Raw genomic sequence first — 12,882 nt, 5'->3', positions numbered from 1 at the left:
CTGTTAAAAGAGAATATAAAGAAGAAAAAAAAGAAAGAAAATGAACAACATAATTAAAAAATGGGCAAAAGACCTAACCAGACACCTCACCAAAGAAGATATATGGGATGGCAAATAAGCATCTGAAAAGATGCTCCACATCACGTTATGAAGGAAATACAAACGAAAACAACAATGAGATAGCGCTGCACACCCATCAGAATGGCCAAAATCTAGAACACTGCCAACACCAAATACAGGTGCGGATGTGGAGCAACAGAACTCTCATTCACTGCTGGTGGGGATGCAACGCGGTACAGCCACTTTGGAAGAGTTTTGGTTTTCTTACTAAACTAAAATACTCTCACCGTATGACCCAGCAATCATGCTCCTTGGTATTGATCCAAATGAACTGAAAATGTATGTTGACATAAAAACCTGCACATAAATGTTTATAGCAGCTTTATTCATAATTGACAAACTATAAGCAACCAACATGTCCTTCAGTACGTGAATGGGTAAATAAAGTGTGGTACATCCCCACATGGAGTATTACTCAAAACTAAAAAGAAATGAGCTATCAAGCCATGAAAAGACATACAGGAACCTTAAATGCATATTGCTAGGTGAATGAAGCCAATCTGAAAAGGCTACATACTGTATGATTGCAACTCTATGACATTCTAGAAGAGGCAAAACCATTGAGACAGTAAAAAAAAATATAACTAATTACAAACTTTTTGTTATGCTTTTTGGCCATAAATATATGAAGAAATTTGGAAAAAAACCCTTTCACATTTATGACCTAGTTATTTTTCTGACCCCACATTCTATTGTGGTAATTAATTAAAATCAGGGCTCACAATGTCCCTATAAAAAATAGTAAAATTGCAAAATAAAGATAATAAGTGACATGTTGACTATCCTGTCCACCAACAATTCTGTCATGCTCAGGTCCCGAGGCTTCCTAACTCTATAAAGAGATATTTTAACTGAGTCCTGGAAAGGACTCCAGGACTCAATCCACCAAAGGAAAATAAAACTTAACATAAAAACTGTGTTATTTAAAAATGTGAGTGACGATCATCTTAAACAAATGCTCAAGTTAAAAGTACCAACAGCAAAGTAGACATCATGTGTCTCCTGATCTGATCACAGCAGAGCTTCCCTCTAATCCTGAGGAATCATCAAACGAATCTAAGTTGAGGGGCATTTTACCAACCAACCAACCAACCAACCATTCTGTGTTCTTCAAATTCTGAAAGACCAAGACTGAGGAACTGTTTGAGTTAAAGGAGACAAAGAGGACAACTAAATTTAATGTGTGATTCTGGGATTGGATCCCAGACTTGGGGGGAGGGTGGTGGTAAAAAAGCATTTTTCCCTAGGAAAAAAAATGAGTGGGGCAAATGACAAAATTTGAGTGCTTGCAGATTAGTCAATAGTACTTTCTCAATGTTAATTTCCTGATTATGATAAATGTCCTTGTTTTTAAGAAGTACACACTGAAGTTCTTGATGGTTAAAGGTACATCATGTCTATAAACTTATTCTCAAATGTTTCAAAAAACAGACATGTTACAGCAAATACGGTAAGTAAAAAATATTTACACTATTTTTATAAATCTATAATTTCAAGATAAAAGTTTTTTTAAAAGTACAATATAAAAACATCAAAAACTCATTTAATTTTCATCTAAAACATAAAGAAAACAGAACTAGTCTTTTTGATATACTGAATAATATCCATTTTAAGATTATAGGATTGAAATCTAGAGCCCTAAAGTGTCATTCTGATCTCTATACTTAAAGCTTAGGATATTAGAAAAGCTACAGCGTGGGAAATAAGCAAATGTGGTCTGGAGTTAGCCCATAAAAAACAGTCACTGTTACTTAAGAGTTGCATTTTTATAGAAAATAAAATCTCTTTAGTACCTTTTTACATGAAAATGCCCAAGATTGTGCAATGTATGGTTCTGAAATGTTACTTGATCTGGTTATGCTTCACCAAAGTAAAATATGAAAATGTTCTTTCCTAGAACAACATTTAATTCTGTAAGACATCCAAAAAACCACAAGCAAAGAGCAATGCTTAAATACAACAAGCCCAGTTAGGCCTCCTAATAATGTAGTTTACAGCACTTTGATGATAAAATTACAACATTTCCAGAGCAACTTTTTACTAATTTATTTTCTTACGTGCTTAACAAACTTAATAAAAAACACCCCACCACCATGAGATTATGATGAGCAGGTTAAATTTATGGACTATCTAAAATATTCCATGTATTCCTTTCCAATCTTCCTGTTTTCTTTTTTTAGAAAAAGCTTGTTACCAGATTCACTGGTTGATATAAAATATCAAGAAATTAAACTAATAATAAATGTTTAGAACCAATATGAAGAAAAATTATAAAAATTTACAATTGGGCATAAAAGAAGTCTTGAATAACTGAAGAGATACCAGCATGTTTTCGGATGAAAAGTCAAAATATTATAGAGGATGCCACTATCCTCCAAAGATTCAAAGTCCCAATAGGAACGTTTGATTTTGAAAATGTAACTCTCTTAAAGTGGTTCTAGATTTCTTTTATTTTAAGGGTCCAATTTAAACACTAATAAAAGATATGGATCTCCTTCAGAAAAATGTACCAAGTCATATACACGCAAAATTTTATATAAAATTTCAAGATCCTCAGAGGGCCCCTAAGCCCATTCATATTATCTCTATGCCCCAGATTCGTGAAATGCAAGTGTTGGGCTGTTGTGTAGAAGAAGAAATAAGTAAAAGAGCCAAGAAGACTTTGAGAAAGAGTAATCAGGAGGAATTTAAGCGTGTGTTATTAAAATACATAAGGCTGTCACAAGAACAGTGCATGGTATTGGAAGAAGAACAGACATATGAATTGATTCCCAGGTTTTGGCTTGCATACAAGGTGATGTCATTCACTGAGGCAGGGAACAGGAAAGAGCAGCGGGGCGGGCTGGGGAAGAGCAAGATTTGCAATTTGGACATGTTGACTTTGAGATGACTCTGAGAACTCAAAAGATGATTATCAAGCATCTGACTGGGCAAAGTGGTCTCAGGAGTCTGAGGATGGGTCTGGCCTGGAGATGTATGTTGAATAGACAGGAGTGGCTGAGATCACCAACAGAAGGAGTAGAGAAGGAAGGAAGTCTAGGGGTAACCTTGAGAAAGACCAGCATTTAATAGTTTCATAAAACTAGATGGAGGATGATAAACCTGCATAGAATTTTGAGGAGTGGCCAAAAAAACAAATAAAAGAAGAAACCGAGAAGAGATTGCTTGGAGGAAAGACTAGTTAACAGTATAAAATACAATTAAGAGGGCAAGTAAGATGGAAAATGACCACTGGATTTAGCAATGTTGAAGTCATCACTAACCAAGAGTCTTTTTTGTTAGAAACTTCAAAAATTATCATTCATTAAAACACAACCCCAGATATAAGACCTATCTTTAATTCCACTGATTAGCTCATTTACATGCATTAAATACCATTAAGTTTCCAAGAGAGATTTGTGCAAACCAAAACATTTATAAAATAGCTCACACACAGTTTACACAGCATAAAACTTCCAATACAGTGTGGCTCTCCAAGGCTCTCCAAGAAAATAAGCACAGGGGAATCTGGGATGCACGTCAGGAAACTGCACACAGTGGTGGAAGCACAACCCCTGAATCATTTAACTCACTGGCAGCTGAAGCCATTTTTCCTGGAGCTAAATCTATTGCCAGCAATGAAGATCCTGGGAATCTCTAGTATAAAGGATTAACAGACTGGCCCCAGCACTGGAAAATACATTGAAAGGAACAATCCCGTACTCGCTCAGAAGGGATGAAATGACCTAATATCCCACTGCCAGATCTAGAAAGGAACAGAGATGGCAATAACAATAAAAAAGGGCCTCTTTCACGATAAAAGGTTACAATATAAACTTCTTTTCTGTGATTTGTTTTATCTCAGTTGCTAAAGAAATTCAAAATAAGAAAATTCCCTAGACTTGTAACATATAACATTTTAATCAATTAGAATTTCTACTGTCATTAATGCTTGAAATTTAATCAAATCCTTTGTTGATTTAAAAATCTTCAAGTACTTGCATCCTAAATTAGCTATTTATTTTGGGATATTAGTCTATCAATAAATATTTAAACATTAATAGAAACTTAAAAGCCAAATATTTTAGATAAGTTTCACAATTTTTTTGTCAAATTATTTGCTTACTGATTTTAAAATATTTGTTATAATCAGATATAAATTTGGTAGCATCTATAGGATTAGTCACATTTTCTTTTAGGGACAAACTTTATTTCCAAGAATGTTTCTGAGAACGTCAATTTGCCTTTGAAGACCTGATCATAGTTTACTTTATAAAATCTCATTTTCCACTTTATAGAAAACAAAGTAGTTTAAAGCACTGATTTTCATATACTACCAAAGTAAAGGGGACAAGGCACTTGGAAATTAATGTCTTTAAGTTCTGTAAACAGTCAGGGTAATATGTACCAGATACCTAAAAATATTAGATTAAGCAGATGAAAATTTACATGGTACTCATTAAATGTACCATCGTCTCTTATTTTAAAGATGATGTTATAATCTATACTAGAGGCCCGGTACATGGATTCATGCACCATTGGAGTCCCTTGGCCTGGCCTGCACCCTCTCGCAATCTGGGACCCCTCGGGGGATGTCAGACTGCTGGTTTCAGCCCGATCCCTGCAGGCCAGGCCGAGGGACCCCATTGGTGCACAAATCCATGCACCTGGCCTCTAGTATGCATATAAAATCTTTGGTTAATCTCTTCCCGCCCTCCTCCCTCCCCTCTGAGATTCATCAGTCTGTTCCATGTTTCCATGCCTGTGCGTTGAGCATCTGCCCTCTAGTGGTCAGTGCATGTGATAGCTACCAGTGGAACTGTCGAGAGGTTGCTTAGGCATTTATATATATAGACATTATAGTATGGATAAACAAATCAACATTACCAGCCTCACTTTCTATATAGCATATGTATAAAAAATATCTTTTGACTTGGGACAAAGAAACTATTTAAAAGGAATGTTGCAAAAAAATAAAAAAATAAAAAAATAAAAAGAATGTTGCCATGGCTCTCCACCACAGACCTTTGCTCTGCAAATGCCCAACATGGCCATGCAGCAATGCAGAACTGGCTTGCTTCCCAGCAATGCACAGTTATGCTATGTGGCTTGAAGTTATAGTTCAGTGTGTTAATAGCATGATGCTGTCTGCTCTACTTCTGGCCTAATAAGCAAGGTTTCAAACAATCCTTCCAAGTTCCTTTCTAACACTTTCTTTTCATGAACTTAAGAGTTAAAAGGAAGAAATCACTAACAGGAATTTCATGAGAAAATTTACTTGAAAATAATTTTCTGATTGGATTTGTTTATAATTTGTATTTTAAAAGAAGCCTTTCAATATGTCATTATGTTCCTTCTTGTGTCAAGGGAAGTGGTGGATTGACAGAGCACACATTAAAATGATGACTCTCATAGATGGATGCCAAATTGGTTCCAGTGAAGGTGGAGTTGATGGAAGGAAAAAAAGACCTAAAGCACATGCTCATTACGGAAATAGCTATCAACAACAGAGAACTCAAGCCTAAAATTTTAAATTTCACTTTTACACATCATCTGGAGAAACTAAGAGACTGGTTTTTAAAAAATCTAGTCTTTGGGGGACATTAATGATGACTATATACTAGATTCAAAAGTGTTGCTCAGTCTACACGCATCTGTCTACACTGAATAATATGGGATATAAACACTACGAATGTAAGGGATATATATAGGTATAAAATACAAATATATTTTACAAATACATAGGTATAAAATAGCATATTCAGCACATTTTATGACCATCAAACAGCTTGCTCACTTCTAAAGTCATTATATTTTACAAACCCCCGCTGGACAAAAAGATTTATAGCCATTATAAAATTCTTCTGAAAAATTTGAGTTCTGAGTCTTGATTCTTCAACACCATGCCGCAAATATTACATTGGTGAAGTTAGATAATCTGGAACCATGAAAAAGGGCCAATTTTGCTAAGACTGATTAAATATTTATGTCATATCCCTTCTACAGCAGAGCTGGAAAAATAGACACGAGACAAAATGTTTTACACAATCCTAAGACTTGAAAATCTATTGAGGTCATTAAAAGAAGAGCAAGAGTTCATATGTAGAAATTATGCTAATAACTCATCACCAGAAGACCATCTCAGAGTAATTTTTCAGTTGTGGTCCTGGATATACACTGAAACATCCACACTCCCTGACTCTTTCACCCACGTGGGTGTGGTGACACACGCTAAACCCACATCTGTGAGCTGGCAGGCCAGGATCCGGGTGCTGTCTGCTACAGGAATGTGGTCATCGTGAAACTGAAGCTCACTGCTGCAGGTGGGCGGAGATGAAAAGCCTGATCGTGGTCTCCCCAGCTCAACGCTCTCATCAGCCCAACTGAAATATTAGCCTTTCTACCATAGTAACTGACAGACACCTCAGGACACCTTTCCTGGGGGAACAGACAGGCCAGGCATTCTTTTGCTTCTGGGTCTTTGCACCTGCTGCCAACTAACTGGAGATGTCATTTCATCTCCTTGTCCTTCTGGCAAACTTCTCCTCCTCCATCCGTTAAGTGTGACTCTTCCATGAGGCTTTCCCGCTCGCTTCAGGCACATCTGCTGCCTTCCCTTCTGGGTCCTAGTGTGCCTTGTGCTTACTTGCCAACACATGGCATATGCAGTTGTCTTTGTTTCTATCTGCCCTCTCAACCACAACCTCTGTGAGGGCAGATCTTGAATTTTTATTTTTGTTTCCCTAGCACCCAGCACCATACCTGGCATTAAGAAAGGAAAATATTTATTGATTCACTAGAGTAAACCTGACAAAAATTAATGTCCCATATTCAATGCTCCACGAGTTTTCTTGTTTGTACGAGTTTCTATGCATTTACACTACACTGACAACCACACTGTAGGCTGGGCTGGGATTCAGAGTCATAACCATAAACATAAAATTACTTCCTTCCTTAAGAGTGAGCAAAGGGCTATAAATCACTGGCAACAGGAACTTACACAATAATTTCTCTCTAAGGCCTTAACTGCTATTTTTTAAAAATCTTAAAAGAATCCCATGATTTGTCTACTTTGCAAAAGCACACAAGAATCAATCGTTTTAATCACCTCAACCATTCCAACCAAACAAAAACTTCCTATTTTCTTTCCATGGAATAGAAAACTGGAACACCAATATTAACCTCAAAACTAGCCACCCTGAAATGGTTCTAAAGGCCTTTACTAGCTATCACTTCATTCATTCTATTAATTACTTTATTTTGGATCTAAATCAGCAACAATCGGCAACCTCTAGAACGAGGTGCCTTATGCAAGAAAGTGGGGGAGTTTATTGTGGAAAGACAGACAAGCCAAAGTGCCTTTTTTTGTGATTATTCATGGAAGGAGAAAACAGGGTACAAGGAAGACCTATCTCATGATGAAAGGGACACAGGTGCTTATTGATCAACATCTGAATAAACAGCTATTAGTTCTCTGACTCTCCCATCTTTATTTGGTATCCTATATAATAAAAGGCTAATATGCAAATCGATAAGAAAACAAACTCAGACATATCATAATTCCATATATTTACTAATTGACAAAATAATAAATCTATGACAACGGGAAGTATAACAATAGGGACAGAAGGGAGTTCTGTGGAAAATTAAGTATCAGGAGAAAAGTATTAAGTAGGAATTGTTTTACCCCAAAAGACATGTTGAAGTCTTAACCCACAGTACTTTTGATATCATCTTATTTAGAAATGGGGTTGTGCAGACATAATTAATTAAGATGAAGTTACACTGGAGTAGGGTGGGCACTTAATCCAATATGACTGGTGTCCTTATAAGAAAAAAGAGACACAGAGACAGAAGAAACACACAGGGCGAAGACAGCCATGTGATGATGGAAGCAAAGATTAGAGCAATGCCTCTACAAGCCAAGGAACAGCAAGAACTGCCAGCATCCCCGGGAGCTAAGAGAGGGCAGGAACGCTCTCCTCAGCAGGTTTCAGAGGAGGCGTGGCTTCGCCAGATCTTGGTTTTGGACTGCTCACCAATGTCTCCATTGCTTTCAGCTCCCAGTTTGTGGTGCTTCATTACCCCAGCTCTAGGAAATAATGAAGTGGGCAAGATGTGTCTACTCAATTGGAAATGACAAGAACATGGCGTGGTGCAGTCATTATGACGTAGACTCCTTCCCTGTGGGCTCAGTGGCTCTTGGGGCTGAGGCGAGTGGACTAGATGATGGGGAGACGCTGGGTTGGCAGCATAGACGGGCCTTTCTGCTTGTTTTAATTTCATCATTACTTAAAATGAAGGACTCAAAAAAGGAAGAGAACTTAAACATCATCTAGCTTTTCTCAACTGTTTTCCTGCCACCGGAACACTGGCCAACAGATGCAACACTTTTTTACTCCTGTGTACAGCTTCCAAGGAGCTGGCTCAACCTGTCTTTTCTTCCCAATTTAGAGAGCATACAGGCTGCAGGAGAATGAAAGGTTGTTAATCCATTCTAATTTATATTACAAAAGAAACAGCTACTCTATCACTAAACACAAATGACCTGCAATACCTCACACCTTGAAGAAGACTGCTCTGGCCAGCCAGCTTAAAGAAGCTTCCTGTCACTATCACCTCACAGGTCTTCCTTCCACTTATTAGTCCCCTCGGTCATCTGTCTACTTGTCTATGATCTGTGTCCCTGCTCACCAGCCCCAGGACTGCCTGGTCTAGTAGGAAGAGAAGTAAAGAGTCAGTTACAGCACAGCATACTATTAAAAATGCCATGAGTACATGGCAGAGGGTGGGGTGAATGGTGATGGAGAGGGGAGACTTAAACCTAAATGAGGAGATAGGAAAATAGGGTCTCAGAGGAAGTGACAGCTAGGCTGAGACCTGAAAGAGGAACTGGAAGAATAACTAAAAATATCATCTCTGGCTTGATGGTACTCATGAAGAAGAGTGTTAGAACAAAGCAGAATGAGAAGCAGATTTTCCAAAAATGTTCCTTCACATTCAAACCATACCTTTTTAGTATTCTTGATGTCTTCTTAGAGTATACTTCTGTAGCTTCCAAGAACTTGTGATATAACTATCCTATATAATAAAAGCCTAATATGCACATTGTCCCCTTGACTGGGAGTTCGACTGCTCACTATGATGTGCACTGACCACCAGGGGGTAGCACGGAACATGGTGGGCATCAGCAACGTGGTGCTGGCAGCGGGCAGCAGTGGAGGCACTGCGGGCCCGAGGGGCTCCAATGAGAGCGGGACCGCGACAGATGGTGGAGCAGGTGAGCAGGTGGCGCCAGGCCAAGACGGGTGCGAGTGGGGCCCGACTGCCCAGCTGATCAACCCGCAGACAGTGACTAGCAGCGGTGTCAGGGGGCCCAATGACTCAGGCAGAGGGGGGCGCATGAGGGCCTGGGGGCCCAGGTGCTGCCCAGGGCCCAGAGGTCAGCTGGGACCTGCCCTTCCACGACAGACGCTTGCACTTCAATCTGGGCCTCTAGGAACTTAAATAAAAGAACAAAAGGCCCGCCGCACCTGTGCACGAATTTCGTGCACTGGGCCTCTAGGAACTTAAATAAAAGAACAAAGGGCCCTAATCGTCTCTAAAATGACAAGACTTACATAGCAGGTACTTGAAAAATAATGTTCTTTCATTCAATGTTATATGTTATAATGTTGATGAGATGAACTTAACTTGTTTATATCAATTAGCCTATGGTAAACCTGGTTTCAGTACACATAGTTTTTGCTTAAAGTCACAGAACCTTTCCACAATGTTAAGTGAGGACTTACTGTACATGTGGTATAATCAAAATCTGCTGCACAAATTTTTATCTTCCAGAAAAAAGAGTAATTTTTCCTTCACACTTCAACTGTGTCTAGGTGCTGACTTCTTTTAAATCCAAGTGATTCTGGCTGTTTGCAGCATCATTTTTCACTAAAAAACCGCTTTGATGTTTATAATCTATTATTTAAACATTAAATCGATTTATAAAGGTAAAAATGTGGCTTTAATAATTTGCAGTTGTGGCTTTTATGTTTCAGATGGTAACCATCTCAAGACAGACCACCATCAGAGCAGAATCTGGAGGAGAGATGAGTGGGTAGAACAAGGATGCTCATGTCCTCTTCAAGCTACTGGCTGAAGCTCGACAGTACAACCAGAGGGGGAATGTTTCACAATGTCCTGTACAGATGAGGATTAGGTCAACCTCTTGAAAAAGGGGGCAAGGAGTTCAAATGTTTTCTAATTTTATCATTGCTCTTTTGATTAATTTCTTTTTTAAAGAGTCAACCACCAGTGTGGCTACAACAGCCAAATTCAATGGAGAAAGGATAATCCTTTTGACAAATGTTGCTGAAATAATTACATATCCATGTGCAAAAAATGAACATTGATTCATACTTTGTACCACACAAAAAGGAACTCAAAATGAATTACAGGCCTAAAGGTAAAATCTGAAACTATAAAACTTCTAGAAGAAAACATAGAAGATTTTTGTGGCTTTGGGTTAGGCAAAGAGTTCCTAAGTAGGTATCAAAAGCATAATTCATAAAAGAAAAAAATTGATAAATTGGTCTGCCCCCAAATAAAAGATTTCTGCTCTTTGAAAGATAATGCTACAAAGACAAGTTCCCGACTAGCTTTTGCAAAACACATACCTGCAAAAGGACTTGTGTCCAAAATATATAAAGAACTCTCAAAGTCAAAAATAAAAAACCCAAACAACCCAATAGAAGGACAAAAGGTATGAATACATATTTCATCAAAGAACTTACATGGATGGCAAAAGAGCAGATGAAAAGATCCTCACCATTACTAGTAATTAGGAAAATACAAATTAAAAGCTCAATGAGGTACCACTACATATCTAATAGAATGGCTTTTACAAAAAGACAATACTGTTGGTGAGGATGCAGAGTAACAGGAACTCTGGGGATGCAAAATGCTAAGAGTCCCTCTAGAAGAGGTTACCATATGACTCCAAATCACTACTTGTAGACAATTACCCAAGAGAAGTGAAAAGTTATGTTCCATAAGATTTTCTATACAAATGATTATAGCCATTTTATGCACAACTGCCCCTAAATGAAAACAATTCGAATGTCCTTCAACTGGTAAATGGATAAATAAACTGTGGTATCTACACAATGGACTACTACTCTGTAATAAAAAAGGAACAATACACACAACAATATGAATAAATTTCCAGACTCAAAAGACTACGTATTATATGATTTCATCTATGTGACCATCTGGAAAAGAAAAGAACTACAGGAATAGACTGGGGCTCAGAGGCTGGAAGGGTGTGACTACAGAGTTGCAGGGGACTCCTCAGGGAGATGAAACTTTCTTTATTGTGGCTATGATGGTAATACACAACTACATGTGTTTATCAATCCAAAGAACTCTACACTGAAGAGGGAAATGTTCTGTATATAATAAAGCAAAATTCTTAACTGTCCTAAAAAATTAAAAATGCTACTCACCTATGGTGAAACATTAGCCTGTGCTACTCAAATAAACCAACTGTATTCAAGGGAAGAAGAAAATGAGGTTAAAAGTCTAAACTTAATTCTATACATTCTGTTCAAACACAGACCATTTGTCTTAGTAAAAACTGCTAATATCAAGCCCTTTATAATCTTTGCACACTTTTACACTTTCTTATTCCATGCCATCATCAAAAATTTCTTACTACGCTCAAAACAGTACTACCACCAGATATAAGGGAACAAAATGAAGTGTTTCCTGCAATGACAGAAATGTGACTTCTCACCCAAAATAAACTATACTAAAGTGAAGATAAGTTATCAAGAAAAGCTTACCACACCCTAAGCACTACAGCAATAGCTCATTCCACATCAATATGTGTATTGGCCCAAAACAAACAAAAGGCTTATTAGTGCAGCATTATTTCTAGAGGTCTTAATGGAAGTTGGAGGAAATAGTCAATGAAACACTAAATATTTAATTCAAAACACTCATTATACTTGGTTTGGTAGCCCGAGACATACTCCTTATAATTAATAAAACAGATTGTCGCCATAAGAATCTACGTTCTGTTAGATAAAATTCTGTAGAAGGCAGAGAACAATAGAGAAATAACAGAACCAAGTTGAAAAACTCAATACCTACAAGTAGAAATACACATAAGGCAAAAGAGAATGTTTATACATTACAAATATAGTAGTTCCCCATCTTCTGTTCCAAGATCCCCAGTAGATACCTGAAATTGCGGATAGTATTGAACCTTATGTACACTATTTTTTATCTATATGTACATACCTATGGTAAAGTTTAATTTATAAATTAGCCACGTAAGTTTTATGCATAAATTTTATTATTAACAATAATAAAGTAGCTATAATAAAAGTTATATGAAGGTGGTCTCTCTCTCAAAATACCTCATTGTACATGATAAGATGAAGTGAGGTGAACGCAAGCACAGTTTTGTACATGATGCAGCTACTAGTGACTAATGGGCAGGTAGCATATACAGTGTGGCTATGCTGGACAGAGGGATGATTCATGTCCCAGGTGGGACGGAGCAGGATAGTGTGAGACTTCATCACGCTACCGAGAATGGCATGCCATTTAAAACATGAATTGTTTATTCCTGAAATTTTCCATTTTATACTTTCAGACCACGGTTGACTGTGGATAAGGGACACTACTGTATAAGAGAATGCCCAGCTGAAATAACTAAATGAACCTCTTAATTTATTTTTAAAAACTGACTTCACTAATGATACTGAAATAATGCTATGATTCTAATGTATG

The 12,882-nt window shown here is 37.6% G+C and overlaps 1 protein-coding gene across 5 annotated transcripts in view; it reads right to left on the bottom strand.

Annotated features, from left to right (window-relative positions):
* Positions 1-12,882, bottom strand: part of DYM (dymeclin) — a 239,778-nt gene that overhangs the window by 94,621 nt on the left and 132,275 nt on the right. The window lies entirely within an intron of this gene.

Source organism: Myotis brandtii, unplaced genomic scaffold (genome assembly GCF_000412655.1).
Source record: "Myotis brandtii unplaced genomic scaffold, ASM41265v1 scaffold833, whole genome shotgun sequence".
NCBI lineage: Eukaryota > Metazoa > Chordata > Mammalia > Chiroptera > Vespertilionidae > Myotis > Myotis brandtii.
The sequence above is the reverse complement of the archived record's forward strand: the minus strand, read 5'-3'. Positions and strand labels throughout refer to the sequence as shown.